General features: G+C 45.0%; 2 protein-coding genes across 3 annotated transcripts in view; one reads left to right on the top strand and one right to left on the bottom strand.

Annotated features, from left to right (window-relative positions):
• Positions 1-13,961, bottom strand: part of NUFIP2 (nuclear FMR1 interacting protein 2) — a 42,324-nt gene extending 28,363 nt beyond the window's left edge. Inside the window, exons 1-2 of one of the 2 annotated variants that reach the window (XM_021287098.2) lie at positions 13,358-13,961; positions 12,956-13,047 (exon numbers count right to left, since the gene is read on the bottom strand). The gene's annotated coding sequence lies outside the window, so the exon portion shown is untranslated. Of the gene's footprint in view, positions 1-12,955 lie in introns of both variants that reach the window. The other variant, XM_065036856.1, reaches the window with a different exon arrangement.
• A 178-nt stretch (positions 13,962-14,139) lies between these two features.
• TAOK1 (TAO kinase 1) overlaps positions 14,140-27,558 on the top strand; it is a 64,146-nt gene continuing 50,727 nt past the window's right edge. Inside the window, exon 1 of the mRNA XM_065036836.1 lies at positions 14,140-14,593. The gene's annotated coding sequence lies outside the window, so the exon portion shown is untranslated. The remainder of the gene's footprint in view (positions 14,594-27,558) is intronic.

Raw genomic sequence — 27,558 nt, 5'->3', positions numbered from 1 at the left:
GCACCAAGGCCAATTAATAACACTTGTTCTTCATTATAATCTTTGCACTGCAGTAGACCTCATGTTGGCCCTAGGAAAGGATATGAGTCAATCCTTGACTAACTGGCTCTGATTCACTAAGGAACCAACATATATAAAAATCACTCAAGATAAAAAAATGCTAAGGTTTGCCTCACTGATACTTTACCTAATGGCTGCTAAGACTGAAGTAATAAGAGTGAGATGAGAGAGAACAGCACTACATTGCTATGGAAACCAGAATTTTCAAAATACCTTTGCAGAACTGAGGTTGCAGATCTAAAATAATCCATGCTGTTTTCGATGTCACCTCCCTTTTGCCACCAGATCCGTCCAGGTTGACCAGCCAGGCAGAGGCAAAAAGCTTGCATGTGGTCACATAAGACATCCTGTGGCTCGTGTTGCTTATTTCAGTGCAGGTACAGGCCATGAACAGAAACCTCAGTGTCTGGTCTGTTACCTGTACAATTTTGGGAGACTTCCTGCCACGCAACCGGTCTGGCCAGGCCAATGCAAAAATTAAACCATGACCACTTGAAGGGTGAAGTGTTACCTTTATCCCACTGTACTGATAACCCCAAATATTTGCAGAGTCCTTTTATTTATTTATTTATTTTAATTTTGTGTGAATTAAGACAACACAATATATAAAGGCTTGTGAAGTTCTGATTCCCTTACACTAGGAAACTCCTTACCCTGCAAATGTCTCCACTGCAGCTACTGTTCAGGGTATCCAGTCCTTTGCTCCCCATTAGTGCTGTTTTGGAAAGACATTTGGTAACTGCCCCACTTGCACCTGGGCAAAGGGTTTCTCATTTTAAACACACACCCCATCTACCTTGTACCATCTCGCCAATTGCTGCTGTAAACAAATCTAGGCTCTAGAAATGCTGACTCACAGGACTCTGGAAAATATTTAGAGCTGCTGAAGAAGTGAAGCTCGGCAGGTTTGCTGCTCTTCGTCCTTATCTGTGAGCCCCTTGCCATGACAGGCTGTAACGAAGGACCTTGATTCCCCAGAGGAGGCAAAGAGTAGGTACTTGTTTCCTAAAGATAGCCCAGATTCCTTTGAATTCCCAGTTGCTAGCTGGTAATTGCAGGCAGGGGAAGAAACCCCCCAGTGCTTACAGCCACAGGGCTCCAGATGGGAGATAGTGGCTCCTGGGTCAGCGCTCTTGCCCAATGCAGCATTGCTCACTTCAGTGAACTTCCTGGGACACAGTCAAATTCCTTTAAAATGCCTCAGTATCTGCTATGGAAGGTTATTCTTTACTTACAGACTTTACTGAACCGGATTTAGCTCCGATTCCTGCCCTCAGCAGAGCTGAGTCAGTGCAGACAGGCAAATCACTATTTGCTTTGGGAGGGTTTGCCACCAATCGAGACCCAGGCAAGCAGCACTGGTTGCGAATTATGGTTTAGTGTGGGCATGTTGGCACAGGCGAGGAGAGCGACCTGCGCGCTCGCTGAGCTGCGGGGCCGGTGGAGAGCGGTGTGGGGAGATGTGCGCTATCTAGACGGGAGCCAGTCCGGGTACATTCTGCCCATGTTAGCACACTGCTGCACCCAAACTAATCGGCTCTGGGTTTTATCTAAATGACAAGTTGACTGCCCACCACATCAACAGCCTGTTTTCCCCACTGGGAAATGACCTCCTGTTGCAAAAGAGAGCATTTAGGGAAACAAAGTTTTATACCCACACAATTCACATGGCAAATAACACTCCAGAAAGCCTAAGAAGCACAACTGGCTGGGATGGGCAGGTTGCTGAGCTGCCTCCTCCTCCTCCCATTTCCTACGCAGCTCATTTGCAAAGAAGCAGAGGCTGACGAGCTACATTTACCAGCTGGGCAGGGCAGACCAGGGAGCAACTCTCACTGAATGGAAGGAGCAGGCGAGAGCTGTATTGCAGCGCTCAGAAATGACTGTGCTAAATGGTTGTGGGAGTGGTGTTGAGTTGATTTTACCTTTAACCTATTCTAACTACAGTCTGCAGTCCTTGTGGCCTATAGCTTCCAATTGCACTGGAAGAACACAGCTAGGGACACAGAGCGTCCCTTGTTATTGGCAGTTTTCAGCTCAGCTTAGCTGTGCATCAAATGAAATCCTTAGCGAGCTGATCTTGCCCAGAATTCTCTCCATAACTGTCAATTTGGAGATGCATTTGGCTGATGTCTCCCTCTTTCAAGGCAAGAGGAGCCATTTTGCACAGGTGGAGCCTGGGGCTGGTGCTATAAGGCTCTCATGCTAGCTTAAGAGAACAGTAACTACAGTGCTTTCGCCCTATTTAACATGCTTGCTCAAAGCAAACCCGAGTTCCTATCAGTCCTTCATCTCAGATAACTGCTGTTACGATGAAGATGGCCCTATTGAAGAACAGATCAGATCATAAATGCAGAACAGCTGGTTAAGCAGAACGCAAGGAAAAGCAGCAACGATGTTGCTGGGCAGAGAAAAGCATTGCAAGAGCTTGCAGATAGCCTCCTTTCTCCAGAGGCACATGCGCGCTGCTATCATTCTGTCACATTTCTCTCAAGCTTCCTGGTAGCAGCATCAGCAAGTGTGTTCTGTCACATCTGACTGGCTACAGGACTCCATCCTCATCTGACAGTAATGACCTGGCCTCAATTTTTCACAGTTTTGTCACCTCCTTCCTCTCTTTCAGCACTGTAAAAAAATCACTAGGCATGAAACCTGCGGCACAAAGGCAATTCTTGCTAGCGCAGCCCGCTGCAGCGCAGTTCCCTCAGCAGCACAGGCGGCTGCAGGCATGGCAAACCTCTCCTAACCTACATTTGATTCCCGTAATGTTTCAAATCAGGCACTTCCAAACTTGGCCGAGACTTATCTGCACGGCCAGACTTAGTATACACAACAGAGACTAAAACTCGGAGGATTGTGGTGAGCAGCTTTGCTCCTTTGGTAAAATGTAAAGCTTTACAACAACAGACAGTTCAACCCCATAAAAACAGCCTTTTTTTTTTTTTGGCCTGAGAACAAATATCGAAATCTCCCTAGAACTAAGGGCTATCCAGATTTCTCTCCATGCAAATCGCACTGTAAAGGATCAGCTCTCTGGCTGAATGGCTACAGCAAAACACACTTGGCATTGCCCTGGCCGTAGTCTCCCATCTGACATGGGCGGTGTTCACTGCCTGGAAGTGAGAAGTAAGAAACACGCTGCTGTTGGGTGACCAGCCAGTCCAGTGACACATCCCAACACGAGCCACAACGAGACAGCAATGGGCAGACTGATGCTTCCTAAACATAATGGAAATCAAACGCCAGGGAGAAGTTGTCTGTGCAGAGTATCTTGGTCAGTGGCAGAGATTCTGCCCCGGCTTACATGTTTTTGTGCGTCTCTCTTGCTGTACCCTCCTTAGTCCTTTTCCACCCCTTATCACTTCTCTTCCCTCAAGGCTGCTTAGCTAATTAAACTGCTGCTGTTCCACCTTTATTTACCCAGTTCTACCTGCACCAAATGGCAGCAAGAGTGCTCTCCCACTGATGTCACCACTACCTTTAAGAAAAAAGCTGACCTGCAAGCTATTTTTAGCCATATTGTAAAGGTGTGGAGCTATTTTGGTCACATCTCTGTAGTGGAAGCTGCAGGACGCTGACAGGCTCTGTGTTAGCCTAGGGCAACAGGGGCTTTAACTGTGAATGAGAATGGCTTGTGACTTTGCACTACGGCTTCTCTGCCCTTCCTACGCCACAGAACTTCACACCAAGATTTGATTTCTCATCATTTTCGATAAGATCAACACATCTTCCTGAATTCTGCTGGGATACAAGGCTCTGCAGAGCCTTTCACAGTTGTCCTCTAGGCCTGTTGAAGGTGCTATTTATTCTGTGGGCTCCCTTGCTCCCATTTGCCTCACTCGCTAGGAGGAGACAGGTGCAATTATGTGTCCACAAAGACACTGGACAAGATTTTTATCAATGTTCCTTTGCATCAGACCTTTGCAAAAGATCGATAAACATTAGGCTAGTGCCTGCTGAGAAGTTGGGCACACATGATTCTGTGGAGGTAGAAGAAGGAGCAGAAAAGAACCGTTTGCACAGCAACACGTTGTTCCGAGTACAGCCTGATGCCTGGGAGCTCTGGGGTACGTCCAGGGCATCAAGCAGAAGGTTTCTCTAGAGTGCCCAAGGGCTGGTTGCCAAGCTCACAGCAGGTGCAAAGCACAGGCAGAGTAGAGGCCAAGGCAATTGGATTTAATAGAATTAAACCCACAGATACAAAAGAAAGCTTGAATGATATGAAATATGAAGTAAATGAGAGAAAATACTGAAACTGATGCGTTTAGGACAAGGACAGATGAGCCAGATCTATAAAGGGGGAACAAGGGAGTAACTATATGCAAGATTTTGAACAGATATCAGCCATTCCTCCCCAAAAAATTCCTCTTAGGGCTGAAAACTCCTCTTAGGACTACTGCTGTCTTCAGCTATAGAGCAGGTTTTCCCAAGAGACTTCAGACAGGCGCACAACTCTTAATACCACACCCCATTTGGGGCAAGCCCCCCACGCAGCAAGGGAAACCAGAGTCTCATCAAGTCAGACTTCAAAGTCTCTCTCATGTATTTTCCCCTGAACTTTCTTCTAAAGGTTCCTCTTTAAGGTTTCTCACACCAAAGGTAGATCCTGCTCCTAAGGTGAGCCACTCCTTACTCTGCTGACGCAACTGGCACCTGTTTTCATGAGTGAGCAGAACCCACATCTCTCCTCCACCCGCTAACATGATGGACTGTCCCAGACAAACACTGGCAACCTATTGCAAACAGAGATTTGTGTTTCACTGGTTATTTCAGCGGAAGGAGCTACTTTAACTCATGTGGTCCCAGGCAAGCGCTAATCTGTCCATATGATTTTCATACCAGTGAAATCAGCTGACCATTAACTAATATTTTATGGAAATTAAATGTTAATATGCAATATTTAACATATTACATAAATTTCAGTTGGTTTAGTAAGAATTTAACATTTTAGCCAATAGGTGGAAATGGCACAGACAGAATAATATTGTTTCATATGATGTTATTTTAGCAGGACAGAACTGCCACAGTTCAGATCAGACACAGAGACATGTCCAGCAGCAATATGTCAAGACCTGTTGGCTCAAAAAGCTCAGTGAAGTGTTTCGCGTTTGAGTTTCTCCCAGAGCTATGCACAAAACCAATGCAGCAAGCGTTACATAGTGAAAATGTTTTGGACAGATGAAAGAACACAGCAACATGTTGCATTCGTTCCCTGCTGAGCTTCAGCAGCCTTGGCCTGGGACCCTGAGCCAGGGTAACAAACACAGCAGGACAAGAGTGCCTGACAGAACTGATAAGGTGTCAGCTCCTGTGCAGCAGGCCCATGCTCCTGCTAGCAGAGCTTTGCCAGCATAGGGAGTTACTGGTTTACCTTTCATCACCTGTCTAGATCCTTATACTTCATCCATTTTCATGCAATTTATCTTACTGCAAGAGCATTACCGGAATGATCACTTGCCTCCACCAGTTATTTAATGAAGACATCATATCACCATCTCCACAATGTAGATATTTTACTAGTAAATATAAAGAAAACACATTTTTCAATATTCCTACACCTCTTCTATTTCCTGGTATGGAAACGCCAGGCATACAGTAACAAATCAGAGGCAGCTCACCCCACAGACGTAGTCAGAGGTTGTCCACCAATTGTGTGGATCCAGACATGCACATAACGAGCAAGTGCAATTGTTCCAAGTCTCCTCTAGGGAGTGCAGTCGTAAAGGAAGAAATGAAATCTGCAGCACACCCTCCAGCTGGTAATCGGTGACTCAGGATATTCAGGCAGTCACAAATGGTGTCTGTCCATCGCCAGCTGAACACAGGGAGCAGCAATAAGGTTGGAGCCTGATGCAAGAGCAGGATTCTGCTTTAGGTATGCTTTAGTAAGTGAAAGAGAAGTCTGTCAAGATACTGAAAATCAACATGTAAATCGAGCAATGGGAGTTAAAATACTGGATCAGTCATTTAACCCAACACACCCATGGCTGAACGCAGCATGGGCAGCACCGCTACGGGGCTTCTGTCTCTTGCCTGCAAGTCTATCATGCTGTATATCCATCGGATCACCCAGGGAAGACATGCTCAGTCTCAACACATCATTTAGGCCCTGGCCTCTGTGCAAAGTACAGCAGAGACATTCATTTCTAGAACTAGCTTTATTTTATATGTATGTGCACATCACTGTGCTAAAAACTGGGCAGAGCCATCAAGTTATTTCACTCTGGAATTACAGCTAACCAGCTAGTGTCTGCCTGATCTTTGTGGTAAGGAATCATAAGGTTACCTATTTCCTCCTTATAAATTGCATGCATGCCTCACCTTCCTTAAAGAAGCACCAGAACATAAAATGAAGCTGTTCAGAACAGGATCTTTGCCTCCACCAACAAACAAACACAAACTCAAAAACCTACAAACCCAGAAACGTGTTCCCAGTCTCAAGGGGAAAAAAAAAAAAACAACCAAAAAACTAAACAAAACAAAACTCCCAAACCAAGACCAAACAAAAACAACCACCAAAAAACAGAGAACGCAGAAATCATAATACCGAGCATTTGAGGCAAAGCGTAAGAGAACTAACTTGCCAGGTAAGAGTCTGAATAGGAGGAGCAGGTCTGCAGCAGGGACACAACTACATTCAGACAGGTGCCAGGTCCATCCCACAGCGCAGGACACAGCAACTTCTGCAGCCCTGTTGCATTTCCTAAGGACGATCCCTTCACGTCACCAGGATGGCACACCTTTCAAAGCAGAGCGTCTTTCCATCCTGTTATACCAGCCACTCTTGACTTTTCCAAGTACTATGTAAGAAGCTGCTGTCACAATCATTAGGGGGTGCACAGTGATCCACTGAGGCAGAGATCTTTTGCAAGATTCTTGCTCTCCCACAGGCTCTGGGCTCCTCATCAGAGCCAGTGAGGAGCAGCAGATCTGAGGACAGCAGGTTTCGGAAGCCAAGATGCAGCAACCATTGCTACTTCTATGGATAAAGCTGCCAGGATGGCACTGACAACTTTGCCACATACAGAAATAATCTATGGCAAAACAGGGAGAGTCATCACGTATCCTGAGGACAGCAACTGGAGCGGTGGCCGGGGAATTTCACTTTCAGCCAGGTGTTCACATGGCAGCAGGTACCTGTGGGACAACACCAGCCTTGTGCTTTTAGAGACTAAACGTTCCCTCTGTAGCAGGTGAAAGGACGAGAGCTTCTGCTGTGCCTGTTACTAGATGTGGGTTCTGCAATTCAAATGCCAGCAGCTGGCTCAGTTTAGACTGAGCAGCATTGCCAGTATCTGCCAGTGTGTAACAGCCCATGGGAAGGAGGTAGCGGCACCGAGCACAAGCTTCGTGTTTACTCAGCAAGCACCAGCTGAAGAGAACCATCTGATTTCTAAACTCCTGGTGCCTCCCACTTTTTCTCTCATCATCACACTACATATCTAAGCTACACACATAAGGTACCACAAGCTAATTCACTGATCTACTCCCTTTGACAGCCCCTCTTGCTGTTTCCTCACCCATCGCCCTCAACCAGCATTCCAGAAGCCCTGTGTGCTGACATAGGAAAAAGAGAAAAAGCCTTTAGAACCTGTGAGAAACAAAAAGGAACCATCAGCTCTTTCTCACCCTTGCAAATAACAGAGCATCTATTTCGTGACCCATCCCACCCCCCCTTCAGTTTTCCCCATCAGCATTGATTTCTATTACTGTCTTGAATAGTTACAGGTGCTTTTTAATAGAAGCATGGGAAAAGCAAAATTAGCATTAAGAGATCCTCAGAATATTTCTGGTGAGGGCACATCTGATTTCTTAGAACTCAGAACTTAATTCTCCGCCTATTTAGGATTCCCACACTGGATTACAACCTGCCTTCACATATGAGATGTTGGAGCTTTCAATGAGGTCACACCAGACACTGACAAGCACTGATCGGTGAGTCATGCTGCAGTAGCCAGAAATACTAGCAACAGATTTGTTAATCTGTATGCAGTCTAACTCTTTTTCTCATCTAGAATCTTATTCAAGAGTAGAACACAGTGTCTCAGAGATAGAGCACTGCAGAACTGTTGAAGAGCAAGGCCATATCTTCACAATTATAATTAGTTCCTTGGGAGTATGTTTACAACAATGCAAAAATGCGTTGTTTTACCTATAAAATGGAAGATGAAGATCCAGATTGGGTCAGCAGCAGAGCTGTTTATTGCAGATCACTGGAAAAGCAGCCATGCTAATTAGGAATCTAAGGGTTCTCAGCAAAGTTCCACCAACTCTTGCTCCAGCAGTTTAAATCGTCACCTCCAGCAAGCTGCTCTTCTTGGGGCTGCTTCTGTACCAGGTGTAAATACATGTCTGCACACCAGCAAATCTAGCACAAAGACCAGTGTAGTAACAGGATTTTTGACTTGGATTTGAGATAAGACATAAACCAGCAGGGAAGCCTGTGGAGAAGGACTAGACAAGACAACAGCAACATCCTGAATCGCCACAGCAAAATTCAGTGGAGCTCGTCCATGAAAGCTCTGGAAGTATGGCAAGAGGGACACAGAAAACCAGGGAACAAGTGAGGTGTGGGGACCAAGTGCCTGACAGTGGAAAAAGTTTCTTCATTTTGGCTAAACTACTGGGCAGCCAGAAAGAGAATCAATCAGAAAAGTGAGAGGTAAAGTAAATCTAAAAGAAACTCTGTAGGGGGAGAACAAAGAAATGAAGTGCTGTTGTAGTCTCATTGCTACAAAGCTAAATTAAGCTTCCTAAGTCAAGCAGAAATAATTATTTAAAATTTCTATTCAGAAGATAGCACGAGCAGCAAATGCCAGTAGAACAACTAAGAGAAGGTACCTTCTCTCAGAGAAAGAAAACCACCTGGAGATTGCATAACTATAATGAGTTTCCTCCCAGTTTCACATTATTAGTCACCTTTCACCCTTCTCTGCCAAAGGCCTCTTCTTACCCATCCTTCCAAGGACCAAAGCCAAGACACAAGCTTTTCCTGTGCTGCTTCTTTCCATCAGTCACTCTCCAAGGTCAAGGCCTTCACAACACTGACCCGAGCTGCCCATTCCAGCCGTTTTGAACCAACTCCAGAGTAAAACCCTTTTCAACACTGCCGTGGGGAAAAGATCCGAGATACTCAAACAGAGCCTCCTTATACTCAGTTGTCATGGCCTGGAAAAACAGTCAGTTTTTGGACCAACATATTTTGACTTTGCTGTTAAAAAGGAGTAAACAAAATGGTTATCTACAACTGTATTCAAGAGACACCCCAACACCCTGCTTTAAGCATCCCATCTGATTTATCAAAGTACAGTGCATCTTGTGCTGTATCGGTCACAACACATTGCACTGATATTGTGGAAGTATGCCCTATATCAGTTCATTTAGCATATATGTTATAAGCTATGTATAAAAAAAAACACCTGCAAAATGACAGTTTAATCAGCTCATTGTCATTCCCTGGCAGAGAAAGGTAAAAGAATCCCTGGGTGTCCCTGGGCAACATGGATTACAAAAGACCCTGAAAGCAATCAGAGAAAACATACATCTGGCAAAAAGAGAACTTTTTTCAAGTTCTGAAAATATTTCAAAGCCAAACCATTGCAGATATCCATCGAGGAGCCCTCTCCAGCAGATGATGTGCCTACCGAGCGTCCCCTGGAAACCTGTTTGACACAGGTGGAAATGACCTACTGGCATTTATTTGTAATTGCCCAGCATGGCACTTGCTGAGGAAGGAAAAGCTGTTGAGTCACACTGCAAGCCACTTTTCCACTTTTGTCTGCTTGCCTAGAGGGTAGAGTGGGACAGTCAGAGGGCTGAGATTCTGTTTATGCCTCTGACACTGATTTCCCATCTGACCTTGGTAAGTACTTCTTCTTGTGCCACAGTTTCCCCGTTTCTTAATAGATAAAACCACTCCCTTGACTCATGGGACAATCACAAGTGCACAGCAAGGAATACATTTGTTTATCTAACAAAAGGCAAGAAAGAAGAACAAAGTATTTTTATTGTTGTCATATAATACGGAAGTGGCTATATAGTAACATTAGTATTGCTTCATTTCTGTCATTATGACATAAACTGTCAGAGGGATTGTCTGACATGGTATCTTCATCCCACTGAATGCACTGAAGTGTTTACCTCATTGATGCAAAACCAGATTACACCAATCTAGAAGACTCTACCTCATTTATTTTGACCAGCCTCTAGAACACGTTTTTCCTGTATAACCTTGTAACCCATAATAATGGCCCAAACTACACTGTAGGAAAGAGGGCAGGTTTCATGAGCCAGTAAAAGCAAAACAATTCCTCGCTTGAGCATTTCACAATTATTCACACACTAAAAACCACACGAAGTGCTTATCTTCTTTGACAGGGAACATCTAAACATCTCAATGCTCTGAAAGAATTAAAAAACCTCCATAATTTGGCTAAATAACATTCTGCTTCTAAGAAAACAAATTTCCTAAAAGAAAAGCCTTGACAACTGCAGTTCACCACTGCTATCATAATTAAGAACCACATTTCATTGGTTCAAGTTCCACAATTTATTCTAAACTTTACAATTGCTCGATTAAAAGAAGGCCTGATTAAAGCAGCAGGTGGACTGAAGGCTAACGAAGGTGTGACTGTGATTATAACAGCTGCAACGCTGCCCTAATCACACTCTTATCTTTCTTATCTACTGGAAGTATTTATAAAGCAATGATTACTGTATTAGGCCCCATCCCTGCTCTGAGTTAGTTCTGAACCAGCACCTTCATGTTGCTGTAAGAAGTTTATGCTGCTAGAGGTGTTGTCATTCTGCTGAGACAGAAAGCCAAGCTTCTCATCACTTAAAGTCATTAAAAAAATAAACTATGACACTTCTAAAGAAGTAGGGGTGTTAACCCCAATGTCCTGGCCAAATTCCCAGCTTGAGTAATTACAGTGTGCCTTGAATAAATTCTTGCCACAGTTTCCGTTGGACATAGCATTGTTCTCTACTTCCTCTCCTACAATATTATGGAGTACTGGTGTGTGCTCTTAAAGGCCCTGGCTACACTGGGAAGTTGTATGGGTCTACCCCAGGACCAGCTCTGTGGCAGAACATTGGAAACGATGTGTTGAAACCAGCTCTGCCCGTTAGCTGAACCACCAGGCAATCTGTAATTTTTATTTATTGATGTTCTGGCACCTCCTTCAGATGGTATTAACTCAGGGTATAGCTATCTGATAGAAAAACTGGTGCAAATCCCAGATGCAGACGTACATAAACCTGTTAAATTCTTCTATAAATGACCTAAATTGCATCAGGAAATTAGCAAACTAAGCTAAACTAATTTAACCTTCTAGATGCCTACTATGATCATCAGAGAAGGCAGCAAGAGCATACCTAATAGCACAGGGCTAGAAAAGCATGCTAAAATGCACCTATTTAGTTCAGCTAGTGACTATAAACATTGTAGTTTTCATACTCTCTGTTCCTTCAGATTTTCAGCAGACATTTTCCAAACCGGTGGTCCACAGATAATACTGTTTACTTTTGAAGCAATCACTGAATATGTGTCAAATGCAGATCTAATATTTTAAGTAATTTACTTGATAGTTAATGGCAAAGCATTATTCACATTTTTCTTCAGCCACTGTTAGAGACTCTAAGAATCTTTACCTAGAGCTATCATTATCTTTTTATATGTATAACACAAAGAACTGAGGGCCAGACTCTCTGCTGGCATTTGATGGGTTAGTGCCATGGACCTCAATATCTGAAGCTTTTACTCTCATAACTCATGAAATTTAAAGGCAATTTGTCTGCAAAAACTAGTACAAGATTAAGATTCAGAAGAACCTGATTCTTAATTCTGCCTTATGACACCCTGGGCAGATCATGCCCTCTTACTTCTCCATTTAGTTCTCCTATCATCAAAAGTAAACTATACCCACTAATTTGACAAAACAAGTATAAAACCACATTTATATTGATAGGCCATGCTGAGCAGACTTGTGTTAAACACCATTGTTCTAACATTTGAAAACACAAATATTTACCTTGCAAATATGTCCTTAATTTCCCTAGAAGCACGCTTCCAAACCCATATTATTTTAGCAGACAAAAACTGTAGTTTCAGAAAGTAGATGGTTTTATTTTTGTGCCATTACAAAAATGCCTTTTAACTTGTCAAACGAAACGCTACAAATATTGTTGGCAGATGAATGAAACCAAGTTTCCAGTCATAGCTGCCAACTTCAAGGTTGAGATAATCAGATAAACCTTTAGTTTGCCTCTCCCAATACTTAAAACAACATATGTTCAAAGTCATCCAGATTTGTCTTTTCCTATTGCGATTTGAAGAGACACAAGTATCAAACTCTGTGTCAAGTTCGCAAAACTCTAGATGGGGTCCACAATTATTACAGCCAATCTCTGTTCTCAACGTTCCTTTCCCAGGTTAAACAAGCCCCAGTAGTTCTGCTTGTCTGAAGGTAAATGCAAAGTTTACATAAATAGCATCCAGCTTCATCCTCAATGCCTACTGGATACAAAGCCTTCTTATGATACAAAATACCAGTTAGTTTATAGGAAAATAGGATGCAAGTTTGTCTCATTTATTTTATCGCAGCAGTATCAGTAATACTGGATTTACAGAATTGTACTATTTCATATTGGGGACACCTCAAAATTGTGAATATTTTCAGGGTACTTTACAGCTGAGAACACTGTCCCTTCAGGTTTAATCTTGAATTTAAAAGTGGAAGCAATCTCTACAAACACACTTCTCACAAACTTTGTGTCTTATATAACTGTTTCTGTTAATTTATTATCAGGATGTCAGTACAAATTGTTATTTTGATGATTCCTTGCCCCTATACTTCTGAAAGGGAAAGCAACTATAAACACAGGAGAGACTGACCTGAGTGATTTCCTTTGTTCAGACAGGAGCACAATGCACTTAAACACCATGACAAGAAGAGGTGGGCTGCTTAGAATTCCTCCAGCTGTAATCTGTAGTAAAAACAAATAAACAAATATGTGACTACAAGATGTGATAATTAATCCCCACATGGAGCCAACATTATCACTAGTTCATAGATGGAGACACCAAAGCACACAAGAGCTCAACAACCCACCAAGTTCAAACCCACCACTGAGAGCCAAGACTACAGCTCCAGAGTCCATGTGCTTGGTCTGTGAAATTATTTTTTCCCCCTCTTCTGGCCATAAACCGGGTACAGTTTGGCCAAGAGCAGACAGCCTGAACTGCGCCCGTTTGGTCAGGCCAGTTGCACAAGGGTTAGCACACACAGACACCTACCACCTCCTGGGGTCACCGCCTGAAGCCAAGCTGCTCCCAGCCCCCGCTGGCCTGGCCCAAACCCACCCTCTCTGCCACACCTGCCCCCAACAAGCTCCCATCTGCCTCCAGGCCTCTCCCCTGCCCTCGTTCTTCATCTCCCTGCCCATGCCCTGGCCCCACCTGCCACATCCCCAAGCTCTCCTTCTCCCCATTCCTCCCCAGAGCCCCCAACTAAGCTTCCCCACGCCTTTCACTGAATGTCAGGAAGACTCCACAACCTCCCTGGGCAGCCTGTTCCAGTGTCTGGCACCCTCACTGTGAAGAAGTTTCTTCTCATATTTAAGTGGAACCTCCCGTGTTCCAGTTTGTACCCATTGCCCCTTGTCCTATCATCGGTCTTTCCTCAGTTTCCCCATTCCCCCTCAAGCCTCCCGCCCCCAGCAGCCCAGCTGCGGTCTTACGGCCTCAACAGCACCCCTCAACCACCTTCTCCCTCAGGCCTCTCTGGCTCCCCCAAACCCTCTCCCTCACACTGCCCTCTCTCTATCCCTCACAGCCCCTCTCGGTTCCCTCTACTCCTCAGAGCCCCCTGGCCCGAACTACGCCCGCACAGCGCCCTGGCCGTGCCCCGTAATCCGCCCCTCACACTAACGCCCCACACAGCCCCTCACAGTCCAACCGCCCCACAACTGCCCCCCGGCCGCCCCCTCCCGGCCCCGCCTTCCCCAACCACCGCCCCCCGCCCCTCCCGCCGGCCGCGGTGCTGGGGGGGGAAGAGGGCGGCGAAGTCTCGCGAGAGGGGCGGGCGGGGGCCGCTGGCTGCGGGCAGCGCGGAGCGGCGGCGACGGAGCGAGCCGGAGCCCGGGCGGCGCTGAGGGGAGGCGGCAGGCAGGCAGGCAGCCATCCCGGCGCGGTGCGGCCCGGCCGAGGGACCCGCTCCGCCGCGGCAGGCACGGCCGGCGCCGCCCGCCCTCCCGCACGCCGTGCCCCCGCGGCGCGGCGCGGCCTGGCCGCGGCTCGGCGAGCGGGGCCCAGGCGGCGGCGGCTGGGCGCTCCGCCGCGCCTGCCCTGCCATCTTAGGTGCCGTGCCCCGCCGCCTTTGTGCCCGCCGCGCCCGGGCACCCGCGGGGGCCGGGCCCGACGCCCCTCCGGGGGCGCCTCCCCCCGCGGGGCCGCCGCCCCTTGCCCCGCTCCTCCTCCTCCTCGTCCTCCGCGGGGGGCCGACCGGCGCTCCCAGCCCGGCTGCGGCGGAGGGTAAGGCGGGCACCGCGGCGGGGGGCTCGGCCGGGGCGGGTCGGCGGCGGGGGCGCCCCCGGGAGGGGTGAGGGAGAGGAAGGAGCGGGGAGGTGGGGGGGGAGCGGCCCGGTGGGGCCGGCGCCTCCCCCGCCGCGCTCTGCGGCAGTGCCGCAGGACTCGGGGCTGCCGCCTCCCTCGGCCCCGGCGGCGGGCGCGGAGCACCGGCGGGGGAGCGGGAGGCGAAATGGCGCTTTCCTCGGAGGGGCGGCCGCCGCCGGCGGGGTGTTCCCCGCGGCCGGCGCTGTCAGGGGCCGCCAGAGGCCTAGGGCTGGGGCCGGGCTCCGGCTCCCCCGGCCAGGCGTGCCCTGCGCTTCGGGCCCTTTTTGTCTGCGCGGCTCCGGGGGCTTCGGCGGCCGAGCCCGGAGCCCCCGGGGGGCTGGGGGTCCCTCTGAGACCGCCGCGGATTCCTGTCCTCTTTTTTTATCTCCCGCCCCCCCCCCCTTTTTTTCCCCTCCTTCCCCCGAGCTCTCTTCCCTACCTCTCGCTTCTCCCCAAGTGGTGAGTTTTCAGTGTAAATACCATTTTTATGCGGTGCTGGTGTGGGATTTGGATGAAAGTGACCTATTTTAAAGACCTTTTTTTATTGCATCCCCTCAGCAATGCATGTGGCGGCCGATTCCGTTAGCCACATAGCGTTTCCCAACCATTTTAATTTGTCAGATTAAAACATCTCATGGAGGCTAGATCTCTGTAACCCGCGTGTGGGCTTGTCTTTAGAAATATCGTTCAGCCTGCTTTGCTGCAAGCAGCTTTGGGGCATTAGGGTTCACCTTTGTCACTGTGAAAGCAGAAATAAATATAAACGCGATACCTGGGTGCTGTAATGTGCAGTTGTACCATTGTGTTGGGCGCGGTACAAGAAATGAGGGGGGGAACCAAGGATTAAAATGGTTGTTGTCGAATGTAGATCTTTATATGTCTTAGGAAAGATGACAGAACGGTATTAGCCTTGAGGACTCGCATGTATTTTCTTTAGAAAAATGCATCATGTTTATCATGCTTGTCTCCGCTGCTTATCACGGTATGGAATATTTCATTAGGTGGCATTTTAGTGGCCAAGTTGGTTAAATAGCAGTTGCATTAGCTAGTTGAACAAATTGTGTCCTTCATCTTTGGCTGTTGCATTTTGAGAGCCCTTACAGCAGTGTGTCCATGCATGCCAAAGGCGGATTAATAAGATGTTACCTAAAGGTTTGGATGTTATTGATTCTTTACTATTAATGCTATTTATAGTACATTTGAGATGGCTCTTGTTTTGTGTATTTGGATAAAGCTTATCAGCTTGGAATGCTTCAAATGAAATGTTCCCAAAATACCACCCCTAATGCTATGTATGTATATATTGTTGGTTAGTATAGTTCAGATCTTCAGTGTCTGAAAAAAAGCTTTAGTAGAGAGCACATCATAATAGTGAAAACATGGTGGAAAACTGTGATATATTTTGACACCAGTGAAGGTTTGTTTTCATATTTCAGGATTACAGAATAACAACTTCTGTTGCAATAAACATGATTTTTAGATACGTTTTTCTTGCAACTACTTGGAGCCTACATTTTCCTTGCCTTTGTGTCTGTTCACAGTGAGTGTGTCATAGTTTTTGCTACTTATGTCCAAGGGCAAACCTAATGAACGATTGGTTTGAGCCTTCATATGAGATTCTCCACAACATTGGCCTAGTTCTGACTGGTACGTTTGCCATTTTTAGGGCTCCTCTTCCTTTTATCTGTAGACTCAAATGCATTGATAAACTTGAACCTTAATTTGTCCTTTGAACTTGGGAGAATGTTTTTCTCCTCTGTTAAGAATGTCTCACTGAAGAGAAAGTAGTTCTGATAGAACAGCTTAAATTGAATTTAATCCTGTTGAAAAACAACTGCCTGAAGTAAAAACTCCTTGGATAGTTTGATATTTTTTTTCTTTTTAACTAGGCTGAAATTAAGTGCTGCATGTGGAGGACCAGATGTTGGCGTTAAAATGATGTATAGATAAGGTGACTTAGGCCTCACGTTAGGCAATGGGAAACAGTTATTTATCATATGTCCTTCCATTATATTCTGGTGTAAGCTAAGCTGGAGAATTTTAAATGTTTACTTCCATCTAAATACAATTTCCATTTGTGCAGCTTTCATCTTTGCTGATCCATTATAATTCATCAGTTTTTCTCACCAGAATAACATATTTTTAATGAGTTGTAAGACAACCTCAGTTTTTATGCTTGGTGAGATACATTAGAAGAGAAGCAAATATCACACTAATAATTACATCTTCAGATGTATCCTCATAGTGGATTTCCTGCAATGAAGATGTTTTGTAGAGAACAATAGCTATGGCAGTGAATTCAGAGATTTGTTTTAAAGATGTGGTAGGTGGCTGACACTGGTAGGGAGTTCCACTTGGACACAACACTCTCACGCTCAACAGGAGCATTAGGTGGTTTCCAGGTACTTTTATTTTCAGGTGCTAATTCTCTTTCTAGCAAAGATAGACTGGATGTGTTGCTGCTGTTGTCTCTTCTCTCTCTCTTCTGCAAGGATATACTCCTGACCCAACAGAGTAGAGACTACAGTCATATGCCTCCTATGAGTTTGACAGTATAGATATTCTGTCAAATAAAATGTTTAGGGTTGGTCTGATGATTTGTGATCCAGAAGTGGTAAGGAAGTTATGATAAATATCACTTGTCTTATTCTGATCTCAGTGTATTTTGGAGACACTTGTATAATCATGAAGATCCTATCTTAGAAATGTTTTCTGTTCTGTTTCTGTTCATATTAAAATCATGTGAACAACATAGTGTTATGTTGAAGTGCACACTAGAAACCATAAAAATCTTTGATGTTACCAATGGTGACCCAGGCTCTCGTCTTTGGAATTACAGAGCTTACGGGTGGCCCTTACATTTTTTCTGTTCAAGTATGCTATAGAACATGAAGATTTTTAGTTTTATTTCCTTTTGTGAACCTGGACAAAGGGAAGGGCTTAACTTCAACTCTGGCCTAGAACCACGTATGAATTAGAAAGTGACCCTGGTTCCAACAGGATTTGATTAAGGGTGACACAATGTCCTCCCTCAGTGAACCATGTTTGGGACAAGCTCACCCGTAGCAGGACAGAGAGGCCCGACTTGGTATCTTCTGGGACTAGCGACTGTCCTTTCTTTTATAGCTCCTGAACGTGTCTTACTGATCTCCACAAACTGCACATTCCTGACCGACATGACGCAGGATGGAACCCTGGGCTGTGTGGTCTGGTGCTCGCTGGCGAGTTCCTCTTGTGTTAGAAGCTGATGTGGGTGCCTGGTCCCATCCTCCGCCTGCTTGTCCATCTATGTCATTCCTGTGCTGAGCCACACCAGCAGAAAGCAAAATATAAGGAAAAATGCAGTGTTTTGCCAGGCTGGTGACCTGAAAGGGCTCAGAGACAGCACACGGGCCTGGGCTGCACCGCGGCAGCCGCCAATTCCATTATTTTGTGCTGCCATGGAACCACAGCTTGTTCAAAGAGAAATGGAGACAGAGGTGGTCGGTGGCACCTTTTCCTAAACTTGTAGCAGTTGGGTTTCAAGATTCTTTGTCTTCATTGTTCTTTTGACATACTGAGGGGTTGCTCATCACTCATTGATTCTGTGTGGAGAAGACTCTAGAAGAAATCCAATGGATAAAGGGTCAGAAAACCACTAATCCCCTTGTGTGGAGCTCCAGAGGGAGCTCGGCTGTGCAGAGCTGCGGAGCAGAGTCCTTCCTGGGAAAGCAGAACTTGAAATACGAAAACATGAGATCAGAGGTGAAGTGCAAAGTGTCTGAGGGGAGAAAACTGTGCACAAAACAAGAGGAAAGGATGGAGGGCTGCTTAAAAGCATAGTTGGCTTTTAGACACGGTATTCCCTCCTCCTTGTCTAAGTGCTCATTTACAGTACAAAACATGGAGGAAGACGAACTCTCCGAAGGTCTTTAGAAACACAATGGACATTGGAGAAGACAATGGGTGCTCCAAAAGTGGTTTTTAAACAAATATTTGGTGATCATTGGAATGACAGTATTTTTTTAATTACCGAAGAGAAGCTCTTGAGAACTTCTAATACTTGGTGAGAAATTAGTGCATTGTACTCTTGACAGTATTTTTTTTTACATCCTGCCAAATCTTGTTTTCTTTGCCAGAAGAAAAGGCAAGGTGTAGCCACTGTAAACCTAGCATGAAATAGCCAAAGCAGCAATAAGTTCTGTTTAAACAGAAAAGTTTCTCCATTTTAATGGGAGCTTGCTGAGCCCAGCTACACAGAATTAGTTGCGCACCTATGTTGCAGCCTGGAGATGAGGTTTTCCCTCTCTTAGCGGTCCGGTGAGGACAGTCCAATGTGGGTTACAGTGATGATGACTTCTTAATAGGACTGGACAGTAGCTGGTAGTTTTTCCTGCTATATTGCTTGGCTAGAGACAGTTTTGATTTTTCTCTAGGGGTCAGGATGGGGTGACAGCATGAGATTTACATATTGAATATTGTCCTTAGAACGGAAAAGGCTGGAAATGTTTTGTTTTGGGGCAAACTTAGATCTTGAGGAAAGAAGTAAAAATCACAGAACTCTAAAGGTGGCAGGCTCTGCATTTTTCTGTGCCTGTGATCTTCCACTGACCCTTATTTCAGTCCTGGCTACAGCCATGCCAATGTCTTCTTTAGAGTGAGATGTAGTTTTATAAAAACAGTTTTCTCCTACGCTCCTCAAGTGCAGCGTGTTTACAGGACAGCCTTCCATCCAATGGGCTGAGTGATGCCTGTGAACTTAGTTTGGAGCTCTCGCTGCATGTCAGTGATGTCAGGCCATGTTGGAAAAGTAAATTTCGGTGTTTCGTGTTAATCTCGGAGATTCTTGCTTATGGCTTTCAGACTGAAAGCCAACATATATTATACCTGAATTCTTAAAATGTGAATAAAGCTGCTTTCAGCCTTTCGCTTAGTTCAGATAAATTTCAGACCACCCTTTTTTTTCCCCCGTTCAGTCTGCTGCAATTCACTGAGCATCAGTAGATTTGGGTTTTGAGGGGTTAGATCCTTTAGTCCTCATTGCGTCACTGGTTCAGCTTCAGTTCATTCTGGTCTGACTGATTCCTAACCTGTGCAAAGCTTTGGGATCCAGGAGCACGGGAAAGTGGAATATGCGAATGCAAGTATGTTGAAAGTGTAGGGAACATTTCTTGTAACAGTTTTTGGCTTGTTCCCCATCCATGTGTTCAGTCTGTTTTCCAAGCATCCAGCAATCCTTCCTCTTCCCTGACAAACCGCTGCTCAAAGGCAATAACAGACCCATGAGCCTGTTCCCAGAGAATCGTTGTATTGGGATTTCTTGGGAAGAATCGCATGCGGTGTTGCACATGTTTGTTATTTTTGCCTCCCTCCCCCTTCTTAATATGCAATTCTTACTGCCCGCCTCAGTCCCCTTTTAATTGGTGCCTGTCACTCCCTCCCCCAGCTGAGGAGATGAGAAGAGAGGTTATTTTTGCTAACGCGGTTTCTCAAATAGGCCATGAGTAGACAGTAAGTAGTGCAGTAACTTTCTCCATGGGAAACCATCGGTTATTAGGATTTCTCAAGCTGTGACCCAGTGGTAGTGCAACATGTTTCTTCTTCAGTTCTGGCTTGCAGTTGTCACCAGCACCAGCTCCTCCCAGTTCCCGCTTCCTTGTAACCCAACCTGATAAAGACTGTGGGATTTGAATGTGCTTTGCTGCTCTGGGTGTTTGGGTCGGCTCTGTTCCCCCCAAACCATACGCCGTGAGCTTTGCTTTTTGGCTTTGCCTGTTCCAAAGAGCAGTTGACAGTTGTTAAAATCAGTTCTGGGCCAGCCATGATTTGATGCAATTAAACTGTGTTAAATATGTTCCAGAACTGTTTCTTGGCCTAGATAGCAAACTAGTTAAACGCTGGGTTTGAAATCTATTTGTGTACGATGTAGCCCTGTGCCCCAGGTGGGCTCTGCAAGGGTCACGCAGAATCTGTGCACAGCACCTATCATCTGCCTCTAAATCCACCACCCCACCGTATTTCTGTGGCCTTTTTTATTACTCTTTGCACCTTGAAGTCTTGTCTTGAGAATTATGGACCAGACTAACTGTAGCAATGTGGTTTCACCATCCATAAAGACTTAACTGTGTTGCAGTGATATGATTTTCCCTGGCATCAACTGAACTGGTGCAAACCCCACTTTATACTTGCTCAGTGTATCCTAGTATGTCGGCAGGCTCCTAGATTGAGGTTTTCATGAAGGTTTTCAGCTTTAATTATAAAAGAGGGTAAACTAGGCCTTCACAAAATTTCGTGTTGGCTTTTAGAAGCGCGTATCAAAGTTGGGAAAGAAATAATGATACGCTTCAGAGGCAGTGCCTTACTAAGAATGCCAAGCTCCATTTTTATTATGGGTTGCTTACCATATAGGCAAACCCTGAACTCTTACCTGGGTTTTTGGCTTAATTTTTCTTCTTCCCTTTCCACACAAACCCCCCTCTACCCGATGCTTTGAAGTATTTCAAACTAGGTTAGTCGCTGGCTGGAGGTGTGTGGTAGAACCTCCTGTTAATTCTTGCTGGGACCTGCCCGTTCTGCAGCAAGAATGCAGGCGAACCCATCTGAATGCTGATCATCTGTTCTTTGTGGAGGATTATTTTTCCTTCATTTGACACAATACCTGGGCAGAAGAATCCCAGGGCATCTCCATTCCAAAAGCCAGGCGCCCAGAGCCCTGGAGGAAAGGGGCTTCCTGAGGATGCTTGGTCTGAGTTTAGCTGATCGCATGACAATCGCTGGAGAGATTTCCCCCTCCCGCTATGCTATCAGATGATGTTGCTGTGGGCCGCTAGCTCAGAACTTGACCACATTCTTACCAGATGAACCTACACAGCAGTCCCAAACTGACCAGAGTCTGCAAAATTTCCCTCTGTTGCTGCCTGAGAAGGCAAAGTGCAGAGTCCCAAACATTAAGCTCTGCTTAAGGAGAGGTCTATACTCATGCTTTTAATCCAGAATAAAATGTTATGGAAGAAGCAAGTTCTCATCCTCACCATTACTTTCAATTTCATTGCAAGTCTGACTTTTTAAATCTGTTTGCAAAAACAAGATTGGGCAAAAGATTTGTTCCTGATTTGACCATAACAAGCAAAGCGCTTTGGATACTAGACTTACATGAAAATAGTTTACTTAAATAACGTGTTTTACCTTCACTAGCTCACAATTAGTCAAAAGAATGTAAAGAACTCATAAATAATAATAATTTGCCAGTTTATTGAAAAGGATTTGTCGTGGAGTTTTTGATGCACACTTTTTTTTTAAATATTTGTTAAGAACCCCTACACTTCCAAAATATTTTAATGGTAGGTGCTTTTTCTTGAGTAGTCCCTACCTATTGAAAATATTAATTCACGCAGTGTTTTAAGCATCTTGTACTTTCCCGTGTTGCGGGAATTGGTGATTGTGGGTGACTCTGCAGTTTGACCATCCCTTGGGGCTCCGGACCGTTCCCACAGCGGCTGGTCCAGTATCGGGGCTGTGATCCCCATTTGAATAGTCTTCCCATCACACTCTCTGGTATTGCAAATTAATTACTGTAGTGACTATAAATCAGTATAATTGCTACGCTTTTGTAGGTATTACAAATATTTTTATGTTTAAATAGCAATAGCTGTCATTAATATTAATATGATGAGAAATAAAATATTAATACACAAATAGAAATTTAAGTAAGCTGTAACACAGAAATATTATCTTACGTATGTGATTTTTATATTTTTCTCTGAGTTGGCAGCATAATAATAGTAATTCCCAGTTCTTAATTTCATCCATAAAGCTCAAGGTATTTTAAACGAGTGATGAATGTGTATTTATTTTTCACATTTACAAGGTGGAGATGCTGAAGTGCAGGTGGAGCGAGCGATTTGCCGAGTGTGGCTGGTGACAGAGGTAGAAGAATTTGTCCCCCTGGTCCCCAGTTAGTGTCTGACCGCAGGACCGCGGTGCCTCCCGGGCTGGGAAGTGGAGGAGATGCTGCACTTTCCGTGTGCGGGTGGAACAGCTCAGGGCTCCGCGTTCGCCAGCACCACCGTCCCAGATCTGGCTGCCCTACTAATAATGCAGGGGATTTTTTTGGTCGTTGTTTCATCATATGAGCACTATGTCGATTTTTCTTATCATAATGGCAGTTTAGTGCTGTTCATGCATGAGCTGGCTAAATCTTGAAATCTGTAATATATGTGACTTGTTGCCTGACTTTTTTTGGTTTTTATTTTTCAAAATAAATCTGAAAGGGACCTTTAATGCATTGTAGGCCAATCCTTGAACCTGATGAACAATAAACTTAAGTATTTTCATTTGGGAATCAGTCATGTGCAATGATAACTCGGCACTGCTCTCCTAAGTAAAAATAATGGCAAGACTTGGGTGTCGCGGTTGAGACGGACAAACGCCATGGACCAAGTTCTTTCAAGATGAAAGTAATAGACGCCATTTATTGCTACAAGTGCATTTTTATACAATTCTACCAGTTCATGTGTCTTTTCACTATTGGTTACAAGTTACAGCACTAACATCTCATTGGTTAATTTTTCTATCATCCATGTTATTCTTCTGTCCCCTTCTCTCTCACGGGTGCATCTCTCCTCTCTCCGGATACTCCTTTACTCCCATCCTTCTCAAGGGTAAATCTTAATATCTCAAGGCTGATCTCTACTCTCTTATTTTCTGTCAAGGATTCCACAGACCCGCTGCAGTTTCCCACACGTGGGGATTGTCTGGACATCCTTATGGAGATCCGTGGACGCAGAGCGTATCGTTTTCTCCTGTTTGTGCAGCCCCTTCTACAGCTGCATGTCGCATCTTCTTGGGGTCTGGTCACCGTGTAACGCAAACACACGCGGCTGTTTGCTGTGAAAAGCTGAACGTGTTCTCATGGGTGCACGGGGAGGGAAGAGCTTCGATCCCATGTCCACGTCAGGGACCTGTGAGCGTTGCCGAGCGAGCTGTTGCTCAGCTCCTCACGAGTCAATTCCATCTAGATTCTACCTTCACAGTCCCTGCAGAGAGGTTTGCAGTGTCAATATTCATTTAAAGCACATCTATGCAGTAAAATTGTTAGGGTTCATTTGGAAATAATAAAGCTAAGGTTTTTGTTGCTTCAATCGTGTTATTTTTAAACTAGAATAACCCCAAAAGCATAAAAGCCTTGAGTACCTGTGTGGAAGTGCACTATATTTTGGAACCCTGGTTTTCTGAGTGGTCTTTATCCAGTGTTGGCACAGCCGTGGAGTATGAAATTTAGCAAGTTTTCTCCAAGATCTGCTTTCGGCTTCGGAACTTATGTTACCTGTGCCGGTTTGAAATAGTTCGTACATGTTTATCATGCGCATTGCAAAATCTACATACCTATTTGCATAGGTGTTGGGGAAACAAGGATGATAGGAACTAGGCTGAGTGGTACGAGCAGCATGAGTGGAAGGAGAGCATGGTGTGAGTTGTGATTCTACTTGTCTGCTTATTTTCTGGTTTGGAGGCATCGAGCACCTGCTGATTTAGGGGTTTTCTGTATGTGATTTTGTGCCCGTGATTAGCATTTCTAAGGACGTGACACATACGGTCTCACCACTAAAATACCTTCTGTACATACATAAACAGAAAATTAGAGAGATGGTCACTGTCCGTCTGTCCTGACTGGTCTCCAGGGCGATCCCAGCAGGACTCTGCACGCTGCACTGGGCCCGTGTGATACCACACATCTCGGACTTCAAACTGAAGAGTAAAATTCCTTCTCCGAGTGGAGTCACCACCTCCTTTTGATGCTTCCCTAATGGCAGTTGCATGTCTCATTTTCTTTCTTGTTAGTCACCGGGGCAGGAGATTGAGATATTTAGATAGCATGTTCCAGAGTCTTACTGTTCAGAGTCTTAAAGTCAGACTCTAGAGAGAACTTCAGCTGCTTCACCAAAATCTGTAATTGCATTTTATCTGAAATCAACCATTTGTTACGCTGGAATTTCTCAAGGTAGATGATGAATAGTAATAACAGGACTTGGGAGGTGGGCGAGATCCTGGACAATGGCATCTTTTAAAAATCTCTTTCTAGACAAGATCTGAGAACGATACCTGGTTAGTTGATGTCATTGTTGGAGCATTGTCCCTAAGTCAATAGCGAGGCTGTGTTTGTTTTGCTGCTCTGAGAAATTATTAGTATTCTGTCTGAATGGAGCAGGCCGCTAATACTGATTAGCTTGTGCATAAGGCAGAGATGGCAATCTCCTTAATTTTGTATTTAATTCCTAAAAAATGGCAGCAAAGAGCTATCAAATTGTCACCGTTGTGCTGTTCAGTAGCTATCAGTGGAACCATGTGACACTGGGTATTTAATATCTTCCCCTTCTATAATTCTCCTTTTTTCTTATTTTTTTAAAGTTTCTTTGCTGGTTTTTGTCATTGCCGTTTAAAATTAAGTCATAAATTGTTAGGAGCAAGCAAAACGGTCTGGTACCATCTAGTTTGGTGTCTTGAATCTCCAAGAAGCATCCTGGAGATTTGCTTCCAAGCTTTTGCACCTATTTCTCACGCACAACGTATGATTTCCGAGCTTGCCGGTCACGTCAACCCGTCGAGTTCAGGTATTGCATGAAGGGTGAATCTTGTGACGTGGAGCAGTCAGTTCACGTGCTCTGACATGAGCCTCGCCTGAGTTTTAATGAACACAGACAAGGTACGAATGGCTCTTTGCTGCAAAAGGCGTGTTTTTATGCCTCTGCAGGTGCTGCCGTCTCCGTGCACACACACCTCCCGCTCCTCTGGCTCTGCTGTAGCGCATGCACTTGCTCTGCAAGAAAGATGCTTCTTAGAATGCTTCCCTCATATAGAAGAAATAACTTTATAAAGAGTATTTTCCAATTTACAGTGATTTAAACATGCTATGCTCCACTTTGTTTCATCATGGGAAAAGCCACTTGCTTGTATAACTGAAAAACAACAATAAAACAGGCATAAACAAGCACAAAGCGTAGCATTCAAGTTATCTTTATAGGCAGACAGTAAGTACACACCTTTTAACTCGATTCTGCCTGGCCTGGAATGCGTCAGGGCTGTCGCCATCCCCATCTGGATGTGCCACTCTCTGGGCTGGGGTTGTGACTTGAGTATTCGTTTACCCCTGGTCACGTTGAGTTTTGAGTTGTGCAGGATTGGAGCTGCTGTTCTGGCGGAGGGAAAGCCGCTTCCCTCCCGTGTGGGGTTTTTTTGGGAGGTGTGATATCATCATTCTGCAAGGTCTGCGCCGCCGCGTCCTCCAGGAAAACAAAACGGGGGGACGAGACCTGAATGTCAAGTGCAAAAATCCAAGCAGATCTGATTCTTTCTCTCCCCCCTCCCACTTTTTCTTTGAAAGGGGCTTTCAATCTGACTTTATACAACAGGAATTAGCTTAATAGAGAAAAAGAGAGTGAGAAAAGCACAGATATACTTGTCAGTTCTTACTATCCAGTTCTCAAAAATAACTTCTTCCTACCTTGCTGGATTTGATGCACATTATGTGCCAGATGCAAATATATGGACATTTTGTATATACCGAAGTCCTCCTTGCTTCAGGGATGTATTTTAATGTCACCTTTCTCTGTTTTTTACTATTTTGGAGATATTTGAATAATCACTGCACGGTGACTTCTTGTCACAGCTGTGTTAGTTTCTACCAGAGAACTGTCCCATCCACTTCAGATGGGAGCAGCCAAAACCAGTTGCAGGACTGATAGAACCAGGGTGATTTTTTTTTTTGTTCAAGCCTGTGAAGTTTAATATAAATGAGTATCTGAGTTCTTCCTTCTTTCCAGGAGCCCTGTCGTGGCCCAGCAGCTTTCGTGCAGGTTATTTGCTGTACCGAGCAACACGATTCATATAAACACGGACAGGTTTATTAGTTTTCAGGCTGAAGCTTTAGATGTTCCCTCACTCAAAATGACTTTGCAAAATACTCCGCAGAGAGGTGTTTTTAGGTATTTGGAGACTATAAACTGAGAACTGGTTGTGAGAGGAGAGGTTGGTGGTCCAGATGTAGTAAGAACTTCAGCGCAGCGAGCAGCACTGGAGCTGATATTCTTGCCCCGTTGTGTTCGGGAACACTAATGACATCTTGGTCTCTCTTTATAGCTCGTGTCCAAAGAGTAACTGCTGTTTTCTGGCGGGGCATGGTGAGTTCTCGGTCGCTCCGTGTCCAGCTGGGCTGTGTGGCTGATCTGCATGCACGATGAGGGAGCCGTTCTTGCTTTTTGCTGCTGGCTTGTTAGGGCAATATCTGCCCCAGGTATCAGGAGGTTGTCCTACTTCCCCAGCTCAAAAATCCAACATCCTTAAAAATTGTAGAACAGACACCTGACTTTCCCTTTGTTTATTGATCAACAGAAGCAGTTACCAAATAGATCTTACTTTAATAAAGGAAATGTTGCTAGAAACTTTACTGGTTTAGTTTTTTAATTATTATTTTTATTAGTCTGTTCCTACTGACAAACAAAAGGTGTAATCCATTATTCCAGACTGCTGAAAAAGAGGCTTCCAATTGCCAGGTATGAAATGATGCTGCCTGTTCAGTTACCGGTAGGAAATGGCGTGTGAGATGTTTCAGAACCTACAAAGGAGAACGTTCTTTGTACGTGTGAATTTAGTATTCACCAAAGGTGTCAGATTGACAGCCTTGGGAGACTGTGGCGATTGGAATTCTCTTTATCCCTGGAGTAGGTGCAGTGCAGACTGCAATAGTGCAAACATTTCCTGTATTCTTCTGCTGTTCCACCCTCCCAGTGCCCTTCCCAGCAGCTTCTAGGGGTGTCTCCTCCTTTCTCTGGGCCCCTTCAAATAGTTGGCTACCAAAAGGCTGCGAGGGTGGGTATTTTTGTGAGTGGTGTGGGCACTTGTGTCCTGAA

The sequence above is a fragment of the Columba livia genome, chromosome 20 (genome assembly GCF_036013475.1).
Source record: "Columba livia isolate bColLiv1 breed racing homer chromosome 20, bColLiv1.pat.W.v2, whole genome shotgun sequence".
NCBI classification, from domain to species: domain Eukaryota; kingdom Metazoa; phylum Chordata; class Aves; order Columbiformes; family Columbidae; genus Columba; species Columba livia.
Note: the sequence above shows the minus strand (reverse complement) of the source record. Positions and strands in the feature narration are given on the sequence as shown.